Below are 16,309 nucleotides of genomic sequence, written 5' to 3' on the forward strand. Positions count from 1 at the left end.
TCTTAAAGAATTACAACGGATAAACCAGAATGGTACCATTTGCTGGACAAATTGATTTGTATGAACCGCTTTTAACCTTGCGCGTGAGCCAAAGAGTGGCCACAATTTTTATCATTCTAGCTTTGTATTTCTTCAAGTGATTGTGTTGTTTTGCAAACCGGCAATAAACAAAAAAGTACCCTCGTGGCCTAACGGATAAGGCATCGGTCTCCTAAACCGGGGATTGCGGGCTCGAGTCCCGCCGAGGGTAGGCGTTTCTTTTGAGAAAGATTATGCTTTTAAATCTTTCCTGTATAAAGGGGGAAATTTTGCGGCGCCTTGTGTCTGCAGCTGTCATCGCTTCCTGCTCACCCGTATTTTGCAGCCACCAAAAAAAAAAAAAAAAAGTTGGCAATGTAGAAAGTATGCGTGCACGCCCTTGACGCGAAGCCCTCGTGGCCTAACGGATAAGGCATCGGTCTCCTAAACCGGGGATTGCGGTTCGAGTCCCGCCGAGGGTACGCGTTTCTTTTGAGAAACATTATGCTTTTAAATCTTTCCTTAATAAAGGGGGAAATTTTGCTGCGCTTTGTGTCTGCAGCTGTCATCACTTCCTGCTCACCCGTGTTTTGCAGCCACCAAAAAAAAAAAGTTGGCAATGTAGAAAGTATGCGTGCACGCCCTTGACGCGAAGCCCTCGTGGCCTAACGGATAAGGCATCGGTCTCCTAAACCGGGGATTGCGGGTTCGAGTCCCGCCGAGGGTACGCGTTTCTTTTAAGAAACATTATGCTTTTAAATCTTTCCTGTATAAAGGGGGAAATTTTGCGGCGCCTTGTGTCTGCAGCTGTCATCACTTCCCGCTCACCCGTGTTTTGCAGCCACCAAAAAAAAAAAAGTTGGCAATGTAGACAGTATGCGTGCACGCCCTTCACGCGAAGCCCTCGTGGCCTAACGGATAAGGCATCGGTCTCCTAAACCGGGGATTGCGGGTTCGAGTCCCGCCGAGGGTAGGCGTTTCTTTTAAGAAACATTATGCATTTAAATCTTTCCTGTATAAAGGGGGAAATTTTGCGGCGCCTTGTGTCTGCAGCTGTCATCACTTCCCGCTCACCCGTGTTTTGCAGCCACAAAAAAAAAAAAGTTGGCAATGTAGACAGTATGCGTGCACGCCCTTGACGCGAAGCCCTCGTGGCCTAGGTCATTCCACTTCCGGCCACCGTTGTGTACGGTCGTGGGTAACATGGGCTCCGAAGGAGCGGATTCAGCGGCGCATTCAAGCCGCGGTAACAGGTCTTTTGCTTCAGTCGACCAGGACTACCAAGTTATTCTGCCTCAACTTCCATCAGGTCAGGTTGTGATGAATACCATCTTTCTTCATGCGGATTTGCGGATGCGGCCATACCGCGTAGAAGACTTTCGGGATGCCATGGAACAGCTTGGTGCGCTCCCCGACGTTATCGCTTTAGGGGCGTACCGGATGAACCACGTTTGGGCTGTGACTTTCAAGAACGCTGAAGCAACAAGCAAAATGTTGTCTATCGGAGACATAAAAGTCAAGAATCGCCGATGCCTTGTGGTTAACGCAAACGACCAAGGACTACGACTGAAGCTGCACTGGCTTCTTTATGGCGTCAGCGATGACCTAGTGCGTGCGGCCTTGGCACCGTATGGAAAAGTTACAGAAGTCACAAAGGAAAAATGGCGTGTACGCGGCATTAAAGACAGAGCATCTACAACCCGCCAAGTCGCTATGAAACTCAATTCCGGTGTCACTATCGATGACTTACCACACCAGTTGCGGGTAGGAAATGAACTCGCTCTGGTTGTTGTACCAAACCGAGCACCACTATGCCTCCGTTGCAACACCACCGGCCACATCCGACGTGACTGTCGTGTGCCTCGCTGTTCGCAGTGTAGGCGCTTCGAAGCGGTCACACCGACGCGGAATGCGTGACCACCTACGCAAGCATCACAGGAAAAGCAAGTAAAGACGTGGAGACTGAGCCCATAATGGATGAAGCCGACGCCGAGGAAGCCGCTAGTGACGCGCGAAAGCAGACAGACGCGAAGGAAGCGAATCACGAGGCCGTCCCTACCAACGCGTGGAAGGGTGTTTTTCCTGACAACACCACACCCCATACAAGCGAAGTCTCTTTGACTGGGGAAACGCAGGAGAAGGACAAAGGCAAGGTAGTGGAAGCAGTGTTGGCCGTGGAAGCGCAAGCCGACGCGCAAGTCATGGAAGTTGAATCTGGTGCTTCTGCCAAGAGACCGCGCGACGAAGCAGGCAACGAAGTGGTAAAGCCCAGTGCAAGCAGCGGTGACGAACCGCCCACCAAAACAGTCATGATGGCCGGCCTTCAAACGGGCCGACGACCGAGCTTCAAACCGAAGCCCACCGTCCCTCCTGACCGGAAAATGGAGGGAACTATGCCCTCGTAGCGAGGGACAACGCATAGCCCAGCGACTCGCCCAGTTACGATTTCCAAGCACCAACCATGGCTTCAAGGCACCTAGCAGCTCAGCCACAGCGCAGTAAACAGGCGACCTGTTGCTGGACGCGACGTTGCCCATCGCAGCAACGAGTCAACCGAATACCAGCACAAAATATCGAGGTAAATTCCATGCGGTCCACCTGTTTCGGTTTAACCATGGCACTTAACCTTACGAAGCCCCTTCTTCTGGGCACTTTAAACGTTCGCGGTTTGGCAAGCCGGAGACGCCAATACCAAGTAAGCCGGCTTTTCCAAGAAAATAATTTAGATATAGTAGCAGTGCAAGAGACAAAGGTGGAAGGCCAGGAACAGACGGACCGCATGGTGCAGCCATTTAGAGCGCAGTACAACGTGTGCGTGTGTCATGCGGTTGGCACTTCGGGAGGCTGCGCTCTCTTTAGTCGTAATAGTGTTGGTATTGTTGAAGAACAAGTGACTATATGTGGAACTGGCCGATTTGTCATACTTGATTTTTCTTTTGCCGCCGTTAAGTGGCGCGTATTGTGTGTGTATGCTCCAAATGATGAATGTGCACGTAGAGCGTTTTTTGAACAGCTAGAAGAGTACCTGAAGTGTGAGCGATACGTAATTTTGATGGGAGATTTTAATTGTGTGTGCAGACCAGAAGATCGCGCCAAAAAACAGCAACGTAAAGATACAAGCGCGCAGTTTTTAAATTTGCTTGTAAACGATTATGATTTGGAAGGTGTCGGTTGTCTCTTATCGACGGGGAAAACATCCATTGTTACGCACTACCAAGGTAAAAGTCATGCGCGATTAGACCGAGCGTACGTTGCATTACAGCTTGTACCACTGTGTCAAAGATACGAAATTAAACACGTATCATTTTCTGACCATAGTCTAGTAATGTTTAATTTAGGGGAAAAACGAAAAGAAACTAATTTTAATTGGGATCTTTGGAAATTTATTGCGAAATTGCTTGATGATGAATGTTTTGTGAGTGATATAAAAGATATAATTATTTCCTCAACGACAGCGCAGACCAATGACTGCATTGAAAGCTGGGAAATTCTCAAAACAAACGTTAAAATGAAAGCGATAGAAAGGGCAACTGTATTGCGTCGCAAGGAAAAAGAAAAAGAATTAATTAGCCAACTAGAATTCTTCATGTGTACAGAGTGTGAAAATGCTGGATCTTGCATGAAGCAGATAAAAGAAATAAAAAGTAAGCTCGAACTTATCGACCAAGAACGATATAAAGGAGCTATGGTACGAGCGCGGGCGGAACGATTGTGGAATGGGGAAACGCCCACTAAACGGGCGTTAAGTGACGAAAAGAGATACGCAACAAAAAAAGAAATAGAAGCAATAATATATCAAAACGAGGAAACTTCCGAGCCTACCATGATAGAGCAAGCATTCGTAGCTCATTATCGCGAACTGCTTGGAAGCAAGAAAAAACTAGAAAAAGGATTTGAGCGAGACTTCCTTAATCTCATGCCACGTTTAGAAGAAGACATTAAAGCAAACCTTGAATTACCAATTACATTACGAGAGATTGAAGATGCCATCGATGGAGTAGGTGCAGGAAAAGCTCCCGGGCCAGATGGCTTAGGAGCGGCCTTCTACAAGGCTTTCAAACATCAGCTTAGCCAATTACTACATTGTGTTTTCGAGTAAATGTATACAACACAGCGAACGCCACCATCTTTCCGAACATCTCATATAGTGCTAATCCCTAAGTGCGAAGACCCGGTTAAACTGTTGTCAGTAAAATCTACAGGCCAATATGCCTTACAAACTGCGACTACAAAATATTTACGAAAGTGCTAGCGAAAAGACTTCAAAGTGTCGTAACACAGCTAGTGGGTCCACATCAAACATGTGGCATCAAGGGCCGAACAATTTCCACAAATACGCATGTAGCTCGGTGTGTGCTTGAGTGCTGCGATGCCCTCTCCTGTCGGGTTGCATTGCTGCAACTGGACTTGGAGAAAGCGTTTGACAATGTATCCCATGAAGTACTCTTTTCATTATTAGAATACGTTAATGTAGGCGGAGTGATATTAAATGGAGTTAAAATGGCCTACTCAGAGTGCAGCACGCGGATTATTATAAACAAAAAGTTAAGTGAACCAATCCATCTTCTCTCCAGTGTTCGGCAAGGATGTGCAATTTCATCATTACTTTTTGATGTTTACTTGGAACCTTTCTGCTTGAGCCTCATTAATAGCCAAAAAGTTCGCGGTTTTATGCTTGAAGCGACAGAAGTCAAAGTACTCGCATACGCTGATGACATTGCTGTCTTTTGTCAGGACCAGGAAAGCATCAAAGAGGTGGTTAGGCTGACGGGTAACTTTTGTAAGGAAGCCGGATGCAAGGTTAACTGGGAGAAGACCATAGGGTTTTGGCATGGCGAGTGGAGCGAAAAACCTGAATTATTCGCTGGCGTACAATGGACAGCAATGCCAACAACGTACTTAGGTGCCCCTCTACAATGTTATGACGATCCCGAACAATATTGGAAAGAAACAGAGCGGGTAAAAGATAAGATACTGGGATGGCAGGGTCGGAATCTGTCAATATTTGCACGTGCGACTACTTGTAATCTCTGTTTAGTTGCCAAGTTATGGTATGTGTTGCAAGTGTTGTTCATGTCCCGGGCTAAACTACAAAAATTTCACAGACTTTTTGCAGTGTTTATTTGGGGAGGGAGTTGGGAAAGAACTAGTCGCACTAATCTGTTTTTGTCCGTGAAGAAAGGTGGGCTTGGTCTGACGCACCTCTTTATCAGACAAATTGTGTCACGTTTTATGTTTTTAAGGGATCAGAGTGACCCATTTTTGCGCACGGTGATACAAGTTCGCCTGCACAATGCACTACCTGAATTCATTGTTTGTACAAATAAGACCGCGTTACGCGGTATAAGAGGTTACTGGCACGAAGTTGTTGCTGCTTTTCGCATACTTAAGGTGCGTTTTTCGTTTGAATATTTAAGTACAGTGAAAAGGAAAAACCTGTACAGAGATTTATTGGATGTTATGTTGCCTGTTCCCTTGTACAGAAGCATATACACTGGAGGTTCTGGACAAGACGTCTTAAAACGAGTGAAAGGAATGCCGATAAAACCCCATGTAAAATCATTCTTTTTTCAAGCTACATACAAACACTTTACCGGTAAAAACGTGGCTACACGACAAAGGAATCTTCGTACCGTGGACAGTCAACTGCATATTATGCAAAAAACCAGAAACAATGGAACATGTATTTATCGATTGCTGGGATCCAATATTTCATTGGGACATCCTTCAGCGAACTATTAAAAAGGAACTGCCGATTACGCCACATGGAATCCGTTATTTACCAGTTGAGAATGATGGTGACATTCCTTACGACATGATAATGATCCTGAGCCTCCATAGTATATGGAAAACTAGAATGGCAGCCAGACATGCCGACGTTGACCCTAACACTGTAAGGGAAAATTTTATTGAAAAATGCAGTGCATATGCGAGAGATCTACCGTGCACAGCCACAGCCACCTGATTGGGTGGGACTGCTTGATGAGTTGATCGCTTTCAAAAAGTTTTGAAACCCTCTGTCTTGTTCCCTTCTGTATCATGTAAACAGGCAATAAAAAAAAAAGCCCTCGTGGCCTAACGGATAAGGCATCGGTCTCCTAAACCGGGGATTGCGGGTTCGAGTCCCGCCGAGGGTAGGCGTTTCTTTTAAGAAACATTATGCTTTTAAATCTTTCCTGTATAAAGGGGGAAATTTTGCGGCGCCTTGTGTCTGCAGCTGTCATCACTTCCCGCTCACCCGTGTTTTGCAGCCACCAAAAAAAAAAAAAAGTTGGCAATGTAGACAGTATGCGTGCACGCCCTTGACGCGAAGCCCTCGTGGCCTAGTGCCTATGTACAGAATGAAATACTATGGAAGCCCTGGGCAAGATGTGTTAAAAAGAGTTAAAAGGATGCCAGTGAGAGCAAATGCAAAATCTTTTTTCTTCAAGTTGCATACATCTACCCTTCCTGTGAAAACATGGTTGGCCGAGAAAGGAATATTCGTGCCCTGGACGACAAACTGTGTAATCTGTAAGAAACCCAAGACCATTGAGCACGCATTTATTGAGTGCTGGGATGCCGTATTTTACTGGGACGTGTTGCAAAGAACGCTTAAAAAGGAACTGCCGATAACACCGCAGGGTATACGCTTCCTGCCGGTAGACAGCTGCGAATGACGTTGCGGCAGAGCACGTCATGGACATTGTGGAGGCGGAGGACGCTGCCAAAGGAGCTGGAGACCTGGTGCCGTCTCCGACAAGCAATAGTACGCCGAACGAGGGTGCAGACGGCAAGTTGGCCGAGGCTGCTGAGAAGCCGAGTTTGCCGGAACAGCTCCCGACTGCAGAGGTCCAGGCGACCGGAGGCGTTGGTGAAGACGCGGCCGATGACGACGAAACAGCAATGCAGCAGGACAAGGCCGTCATCGACGGCGACCGGACAACGACCCTTGGTGCCCCAGTCAAGCGCTCCCACGAGGAGACCAAGGACAGGGACGAGAGTGCAACCAACACCAGTGAGGGACCGCCGACCAAGACGCCGCTGGGAAGGCGGATGGGCTTCAAGCCAAAACCGAACGTTCCTCCTGAGAGAACACCTGGTGACAAAGCACCGGCCACTAACGCCGCCGGGAAGCCGGAGGGTTCCGGAGGCGACTAGCCGAAGGCTAGTCGTGAACGGTAAGCACCATGCTCCGGGCCTACTTTTTCTCTAGTTCAATATGGCTCTGTTTCCGTCCCTTAGTATTGCCACATTAAACGTGAGAGGGTTGGCGGCTAGTCGTAGGCAAAGTCAGCTCCTACGGTTAGTCACTGACCATGACATAGACGTACTAGCCGTCCAGGAAACTAAGGTAGACGGGGAGGAGGAGACCGGGAGCATGGTGCGACGTTTCACGACTAGGTATTTTGCGGTGGTCAGTCATGCGATTGGCACGTCCGGGGGCTGCCTTCTTTTTGTAAAGAAGCTGCCAGGAATACAGATTCAACGAGTATTTTCTTGTGAGTCTGGAAGGATTGCTTTTTGTGATGTTTTCACGAGTGATGTCGAGTTTCGCATCATATGCGTATACGCACCGAACTCTGTGGATGAGCGTGTCTTATTCTTTTCGAACCTTGAACAGTATGTCCGGTGTGATAAGCGCGTAATCCTGTTAGGAGACTTCAATTGTGTGCTGAGCGCTAATGACAGAGTCAACAATGCCGGTATGCGTGACAAAAGTAGTGATGTGTTGTCCAATATAATAAGCGAAAATGAAGTTGACGATGTCTTTGAGTGTCTCGAAGCTGGTCATGAAGTGACGTTTACGCGTTTTCAGGGTAGTAGCCATGCGCGATTGGATCGCATGTACATTTCGTTGGATGCAATCCCAAAATGCCATGGCTATTGCGTTGTACCTGTGTCGTTCTCGGACCACTGTCTGGTTAAATGTGAAGTCGGCATAGAGAAAAGGAGACATGCTTTCAATTGGGACCTCTGGAAAATGAATGCAATGCTACTAATCGATGAGCCATTTCTTGCCGCAGTACGCGATATGGTTAATAAAATACACGAAGCAACATCGGAAACAATAGCGGAAAAGTGGGAATGCTTTAAACAAAAGGTTAAAATGAAAGCCTTGGACCGATCGAGCTGCCTAAAATATGAGAGGGAAGTGAAAGAAAAGGGTTTTAGAACACTACTCAGACAGCTTATTACGCTTGAGTGCAGACAGCCTGGGGCGTACAAAGACGACGTGCGAAACATCAAGCAAAAGCTTGAACAGTTTGATAAAGAGCGTTATCAAGGTGCCACTGGGCGAGCACGTGCCGATGCACTAGCGGCAGGGGAGACGCCCACAAAAAGGGCGCTTGGACTAGAAAAGGCGCACGGACGACGCAACAATGTTGATAAGATTTTAATGAACGGCAGTGTTGTTGAAGACAACGAAAGCATAGGCCGCGCTTTCACTGAGTACTACCAGTCGCTCTTTGCATTCCAGGCTGCCAATTTAGATGGGTTTAAAGCTGCTTTTCTCCATCGTATGCCGCGATTGGATGATGACACTAAAGAAGGACTAGAAGGCAGAATAACCCAGAGGGAAGTCGAGAAAGCAATCGACGATTTGAACCTGGGCAAGTCACCCGGACCTGATGGTCTCAGCGCTGGGTGGTATAAGGCGTTTAAAAGCGAACTGGCTCCTTTGCTAGCTGCGGTATTTAATGACGCATATGAGCAGAAATCCTTGCCACCTTCCTTTGGAAAAGCGCACACTATACTAATACCTAAGACCGATCAAATAGATAAACTAAAGCTCGTCACATCCTACAGGCCCATATCATTAACAAACATCGATTATAAAATATTTATGAAGGTTATAGCCACCAGACTCCAAGGTGTCATCAAGGGAATAGTCGCTGACCACCAAACTTGCGGCATCAAGGGGCGATCTATTTTTGCGAACATCCATAGGATGCGGTGTGTTCTGGAGTGCTGTGACGTCACCTATAGCGGCGTTGCAGTTCTTCAGCTCGACCTCGAGAAAGCGTTTGACTGTGTCGCGCATGCTATTTTGTTTGCAATCTTATATCATGTTAATCTTGGTTCCATCATCACTCAGGGAGTGGCCTTGGCGTATCAGAACTGCACAACGCGGTTAATTGTTAATAAGTCACTGGGGGCCCCCATTACCATCATGCGTTCAGTGCGCCAAGGCTGCCCCCTCAGTCCGCTTCTGTTCGCTATATATATTGAAGCAATGTGTCTGGCAATCACTGAAAATGTCAGAATACGTGGTTTTAGGCTGGCAGCGGCCGAAGTTAAAGTACTCGCGTATGCAGACGACATCGCAGTGTGTTGCACAGACAAACCAAGTATAACCGAAGCAATAACTGTAGTGAAGCACTTCTGTGACGTCACGGGCAGCAGAGTAAATTGGGGCAAATCCCTTGGACTATGGCACGGGGAGTGGCCGTCTGCACCGGACCACTTCGCGAACGTGAACTGGATGAAAACTCCTGCACGGTATCTAGGTGTTCCCCTCGACAGCTACAAGAGCAGCGAGGAATACTGGAGGAGTCAAACCAAAGAAATGAAAGATAAAGTAGACAGATGGCAAGGAACTAACCTGTCTATTTTTGCAAGAGCGACAGTTTGCAATATTTTCTTTATCTCTAAGTTGTATTATGTCATGCAAGTGCTCCATTGTTCCCGGGCAAACGTGCAAAGGCTGCACAGAGTTTTTGCGGTTTTCATCTGGGGTTCGACATGGGAAAGGTGCAGCCGAACAAACTTGTTCAGAAGAGTGAAGGACGGGGGTGTGGGCTTAATTCATCTCTTTGTTAGACAGCTGGTAAACAGATTTTTGTTTTTTCGCGATACGTGAGACCCTTTTCTGCGCACTGTTTGCCAGCTCAGGTTGAGCGACGCATTGCCGGAACATGTTGTCAGTACAGAAAACATGACCGGAACACTTCGTGGGTATCTCAAGGAAGTGGTCGAAAGTGTACGCTTCCTCACTGTGCGCTTTTCCAATGATTATCTTTGTGAAGTGAAAAGGAAAACACTGTATAGAGACCTTGCTGATGTACTTTTCCCAGTACCATTATATAGAGCCATATACAGTGGAGGGCCAGGACAGGATGTGCTTAAACGGGTGAAACGCATGGAGGTGTCACCCCGGGTAAAAACATTTTTCTTTAACCTTCATACCGGAACGCTCCCCGTCAAGACTTTTATGAAAGAACGGGGTTGTACTGTACCATGGGGATCGCACTGCTTGATCTGCAAGCAGCCCGAAACCATAGACCATGTTTTTTTTTGCACTGTTGGGAGGGGGTTTACTTCTGGGACGTGTTACAGCGAACACTAAAGAAAGAATTGCCAGTGGACCCCCATGGGATCAGGTATCTGTCAATTAAGGACGATGACGGGGTTCCTTATGACCTTATTATGCTGATTGCACTCCACTGTTTATGGCGGGCTCGTATGGCAGGGTACCACTATGACCCCGACGCGAGGCCCGCGAGGATTTATTTCAAAGAATGTGTATCTCGCTTTATTGAAGAACAGAAAATGAAAGTGTATGTACCGGATTGGCTGTCAAGGCTGGTTCCTCTGGCAGCCATGAAGGAATTTTAACGTGACAACGTCGGTCCTATACGGACGGACGACTGACTTTTTTTTTCCTTTTTTTTTCTTTTTTTTGTACAATAGCGTGCATTTGTGTTATTGGAGTGTGTGGTAATTTGTATGTACTGACTTATGTCGAAGACCGGCAATAAATTAAAGAAAAAAAAAGCCCTCGTGGCCTAACGGATAAGGCATCGGTCTCCTAAACCGGGGATTGCGGGTTCGAGTCCCGCCGAGGGTACGCGTTTCTTTTGAGAAACATTATGCTTTTAAATCTTTCCTTAATAGAGGGGGAAATTTTGCGGCGCTTTGTGTCTGCAGCTCTCATCACTTCCTGCTCACCCGTATTTTGCAGCCACCAAAAAAAAGTTGGCAATGTAGAAAGTATGCGTGCACGCCCTTGACGCGAAGCCCTCGTGGCCTCATTCTGCTTCCGGCCACCGAGCGTGACGGATCGTCGAATCATGGCCTCTTCAGGGGCAGCGACAGCGGTCACTTTCGGCCGCGGAAACAGGCGCAACGATGAAGATATCGAATATCCGTTTATTCTGCCTCAACTGCCCCAAGGACGATTGGCGATTAATACTGTGTTTTTGCACGGTGATGTGCGTGCGAGACCTTACAAGGTCGAAGATTTCAGGGACACCCTGCTGCCGACGGGTTTGCTGCCTGAGGTGCTATGCATAGGGGCGTACCAGATTAACCACGTCTGGGCGGTGACCCTCAAGGATGCGACCGCCACAAAACGACTGTTGGCCCTCAAGGAACTACAAGTAAAGGGACGACGGTGCGTCATCGTTGACCCGCAGGACCAGCAGGTGAAGCTTCGGCTTCACTGGCTGCTGTACGGCGTCGCCGACGAGGACGTCCGCACGGTGTTCGCAGCTTTCGGCAAGGTCGAGGAAGTGAGCCGGGAGAGGTGGCGTGTCCAAGGCATGGGAGAAAAGACGTCAACCACAAGGACCGTGCTGCTGAAGCTGAAAAGTGGCGTCAAGGTGGAGGACCTCCCTCACCAGGTCCGCGTCGGCGGTGAGTTGGCCCTGGTGGTTGTTCCCGGTCGCCCCATGCAGTGCTTGCGCTGCCAAGGCACGGGACACGTCCGCCGGGAGTGCAAAGTCCCCCGCTGTTCACGGTGCAGACGATTCGGCCACGTCGACGCTGACTGTGTGAAATCCTACGCCACCGTGACAGGCCCAGCTGCGAATGACGTTGCGGCAGAGCACGTCATGGACGTTGTGGAGGCGGAGGACGCTGCCAAAGGAGCTGGAGACCTGGTGCCGTCTCCGACAAGCAATGGTACGCCGAACGAGGGTGCAGACGGCAAGTTGGCCGAGGCTGCTGAGAAGCCGAGTTTGCCGGAACAGCTCCCGACTGCAGAGGTCCAGGCGACCGGAGGCGTTGGTGAAGACGCGGCCGATGACGACGAAACAGCAATGCGGCAGGACAAGGCCGTCATCGACGGCGACCGGACAACGACCCTTGGTGCCCCAGTCAAGCGCTCCCACGAGGAGACCAAGGACAGGGACGAGAGTGCAACCAACACCAGTGAGGGACCGCCGACCAAGACGCCGCTGGGAAGGCGGATGGGCTTCAAGCCAAAACCGAACGTTCCTCCTGAGAGAACACCTGGTGACAAAGCACCGGCCACTAACGCCGCCGGAAAGCCGGAGGGTTCCGGAGGCGACTAGCCGAGGGCTAGTCGTGAACGGTAAGCACCATGCTCCGGGTCTACTTTTTCTCTAGTTCAATATGGCTCTGTTTCCGTCCCTTAGTATTGCCACATTAAACGTGAGAGGGTTGGCGGCTAGTCGTAGGCAAAGTCAGCTCCTACGGTTAGTCACTGACCATGACATAGACGTACTAGCCGTCCAGGAAACTAAGGTAGACGGGGAGGAGGAGACCGGGAGCATGGTGCGACGTTTCACGACTAGGTATTTTGCGGTGGTCAGTCATGCGATTGGCACGTCCGGGGGCTGCCTTCTTTTTGTAAAGAAGCTGCCAGGAATACAGATTCAACGAGTATTTTCTTGTGAGCCTGGAAGGATTGCTTTTTGTGATGTTTTCACGAGTGATGTCGAGTTTCGCATCATATGCGTATACGCACCGAACTCTGTGGATGAGCGTGTCTTATTCTTTTCGAACCTTGAACAGTATGTCCGGTGTGATAAGCGCGTAATCCTGTTAGGAGACTTCAATTGTGTGCTGAGCGCTAATGACAGAGTCAACAATGCCGGTATGCGTGACAAAAGTAGTGATGTGTTGTCCAATATAATAAGCGAAAATGAAGTTGACGATGTCTTTGAGTGTCTCGAAGCTGGTCATGAAGTGACGTTTACGCGTTTTCAGGGTAGTAGCCATGCGCGATTGGATCGCATGTACAGTCAACCACAAAAGTTTGCGGACCACGCGAGCGCGTGCCAGACTGCCTATCCGCGCCACCTAGCGGTACGCCACCTAGCGGCGACAGGGGCGCTCTCCCGGATATGAGCCCTCTTGGTACTCGCCTGCCTGTTAATTTTTTATTCCCGTGCATGACATTGTTAGTTCGTTGTGTTGACGCAGAGCGCTGTCTGCGATAAGACCGCCACATATCTGGCTTGATAGCAGTATCGGAGCAATCACTGCAACCTTTGTCGACTGGTGTGCCAGTGGGTAGATAAGTTTCACGAAGCGCTGCGACGATTTTTTTACGCGACGTTTACTGGCGCACTTTGGTAGGCAGCATCTTGGTCCAATGAGTGTTGCTGCTTCTGCGTCTTGAGAGAAAGGGTAGGGAGGTGTTTCACTGTCATCAAAAATAAAGAAAAAGCGGATGCATAGAAAATTTTCTTTCACACATAGGCGCATCTTCGCATCAGTCGCTGAAAACGTAGTAGACTTGCTTCAGGCCACGTGGTGATTGCCTATTTGGAAAGATGCCGCTGCGTGTTCCACTTGACGAAAGAAGGCACATTGTGCGTTTATTTATAGAGGGAATACCTCAGCGCGAAATCTGCCGCCGAACCAACAGGAGCCGGACTGCCGTGAATAGGATTATTCAAGCTTTCCGCGACGATGACAGATTCACAGATATGGAGCGCAGTGGGCGTCCAAGGGCCACGACTGAGGAAGAGGACCGCCTGATTACGGCCGCCATCGTGGCTGATCCATTTCAAAGTGCAGAGGATATCCGAGAAGCGCTCTCGCTCACGGTATCGTCTGAGACTGTAAGAAGAAGGCTGAGTGAGCTTGGCCTGCAGTCTTTCGTAGCAGCACAGAAGCCCTGCCTCTCAGACAGCCAGCTACAAGAACGACTCATGTTCGCTACAGCAATGAAAGATAGGACAACAGAGAAATGGGGCGATGTCATCTTTAGCGGCGAGTCAACTTTTTCCACGCACTGGGACCAACGGAAGCGGGTTTGGCATCCACTAAACTGCAGGTGTGTTTACAGTGTATTGGCAGTTAATTCACGAAGCTAATTCTGCATCACAACATGTTTCACGTAAAATGAGCTTTTGGACATTACGAGATTTTTCTGTAGTGGTATTATGTTGAAAACATTAACGATTGTTTCATAGTACTACTTACTCTGAAGCTAATTAAAAGCTGCCAGTGGGTCTTTCAGTACTATCTAATGATGTTTGCACGTTTTCTATTGCAACTCTATAACAGCATTATAAAGTTCATACGCAAGAGGAATCACAACATTTTTAGACGCGCCGCTGGAACCCAATTGTATGCTATTTCTTGCAGATATCTGCCTAATTACACACAGAGTGTTCTATCCAGTGGACGGTGTTCCGTGAGCGTGTGGGGAGCAATCAGCAAAGATGGCCTTGGTCCCCTTGTGCGTCTGGAAGGGCCCTTCACTGCGTCACGGTACTGCGACGTCATCACTAGACACCTCGTTCCGTATGCGCTGGACGGTCCATTCAGCGACGGCTGCTATTTTTTTCAACACGACCGCAGCCCGATCCATAAAGCACGTATCGTCCAGTCATTGCTAGAAGAACATGCTGTTTGCCAGCTTGAGTGGCCTCCATGTGGCGCCGACTTGAATCCCATAGAAAATGTCTGGGGCATGTTGAAGAAACGGCTGTCCACACGAGCCAACCGCGGCCGCACGGCCGATACGCTGTGGCAAGCGATCGCACAAGAATGGGAAAGCCTGCGCGGTCGACCGGAGATTACTGAATCTTTGTACGAGTCGATGCCCACACGCATCAATAAGGTGCTAGAAAACGGCGGACATTTCACTTCCTACTAGATCATTGAGAGACCTATGTTTCATGACACTTCTGTAAATGTCTTGTGAATAAATTCATCCCCTTCAGACACGAATTATGATGCACTGTCTGCAAATGCGTCAAATGCGCATGGCATCATTTCAAGACGCTCACTATTACATTCCAAGAAAGAAGACGAAGCAATGTGCTGTTTTGTGCGAGTTTCAGTAAAAAAAATTAATTAGCGTATAACTCATTATCTAATTATTCTGAAATCCGTCAGCTTCAATGCTTACATAAAAAGAATCAACTATTAGGCCCGAAACGCATGCACACTTGCTTTTTCGGTTGTATTCGTGTCGACCGGAGAAAAAAAATACTCTTGACGTTGGTCTTGGAACGCGGCACGTCGAACGATTGTCTAACATGGTAGTGTCTCCAGCAAAATGATCATCTGCAGCAATACGCAGGACAATGAAGTTAACTGACCGCTAGTTGTCCCATCAGGAAGCGGACACGAATGTGCACACTGAGTTTTAGGTCATTTGAAGAAACACGTGGCGTGGGACGCGCCTCCGAAGTTCGAGTCCCCAAACGAGGACGCCGTGTCGCAAAGGGTTATAAAAAGAGTCATCGCACCCGATTATTTCTTATTTTTCTAAATGTAACTACTATAGCAGCGCGGTGGTTCGGGCTTTGCGCAGCAAAACCTGGGCGCAGGCGATCAAATCCCGGCCGCTACTGTCACTTAGCGATGGGGGAGGAACGGAAAAATTCTGCCTACTGACTAAGCATCTGTGTCCCATGGCTGCCTCACCGCTCACTCACGCACTCACGAAAAAAAAAAAAACAGCGTGGCTACGCGAAAATAGAACTGATAACAGCCGAAGAATACGCTGTCTGATTACTTGTACTGATATTCTGCTCTCAAAATATAAGCAAGTAGCCCTGGCTAACAAAGAGCGCGTCACGTTGAAAGAGATAGGTAGAAAATATTTGCGCACAGTGCGAAAATAGACAGGCCATAGATTTAAGGAGGGATGCGTCTTCAACGTAGCGCTGCTGTCGATCGCTGGTGACGTAGCGGAAGTGTCGCGAAGAGGCTCTTGGCCACGCGCTCGCGTGGTCCGCAAACTTTTGTGGTTGACTGTACATTTCGTTGGATGCAATCCCAAAATGCCATGGCTATTGCGTTGTACCTGTGTCGTTCTCGGACCACTGTCTGGTTAAATGTGAAGTCGGCATAGAGAAAAGGAGACATGCTTTCAATTGGGACCTCTGGAAAATGAATGCAATGCTACTAATCGATGAGCCATTTCTTGCCGCAGTACGCGATATGGTTAATAAAATACACGAAGCAACATCGGAAACAATAGCGGAAAAGTGGGAATGCTTTAAACAAAACGTTAAAATGAAAGCCTTGGACCGATCGAGCTGCCTAAAATATGAGAGGTGAAGTGAAAGAAAAGGGTTTTAGAACACTACTCAGACAG

General features: G+C 48.4%; 5 non-coding genes across 5 annotated transcripts; all 5 read left to right on the forward strand.

Moving 5' to 3' along the window:
- Positions 1-177: 177 nt before the first annotated feature.
- On the forward strand, positions 178-250 carry Trnar-ccu (transfer RNA arginine (anticodon CCU)). The gene has a single exon. It is a non-coding gene; the product is annotated as a tRNA-Arg (tRNA).
- Positions 251-672: 422 nt separating this feature from the next.
- Positions 673-745, forward strand: Trnar-ccu (transfer RNA arginine (anticodon CCU)). The gene has a single exon. It is a non-coding gene; the product is annotated as a tRNA-Arg (tRNA).
- A 173-nt stretch (positions 746-918) lies between these two features.
- On the forward strand, positions 919-991 carry Trnar-ccu (transfer RNA arginine (anticodon CCU)). Its single transcript has one exon. It is a non-coding gene; the product is annotated as a tRNA-Arg (tRNA).
- Positions 992-6,082: 5,091 nt separating this feature from the next.
- Positions 6,083-6,155, forward strand: Trnar-ccu (transfer RNA arginine (anticodon CCU)). Its single transcript has one exon. It is a non-coding gene; the product is annotated as a tRNA-Arg (tRNA).
- A 4,621-nt stretch (positions 6,156-10,776) lies between these two features.
- Trnar-ccu (transfer RNA arginine (anticodon CCU)) lies at positions 10,777-10,849 on the forward strand. The gene has a single exon. It is a non-coding gene; the product is annotated as a tRNA-Arg (tRNA).
- Positions 10,850-16,309: the final 5,460 nt, after the last annotated feature.

The sequence above is a fragment of the Dermacentor silvarum genome, chromosome 1, assembly GCF_013339745.2.
Source record: "Dermacentor silvarum isolate Dsil-2018 chromosome 1, BIME_Dsil_1.4, whole genome shotgun sequence".
NCBI lineage: Eukaryota > Metazoa > Arthropoda > Arachnida > Ixodida > Ixodidae > Dermacentor > Dermacentor silvarum.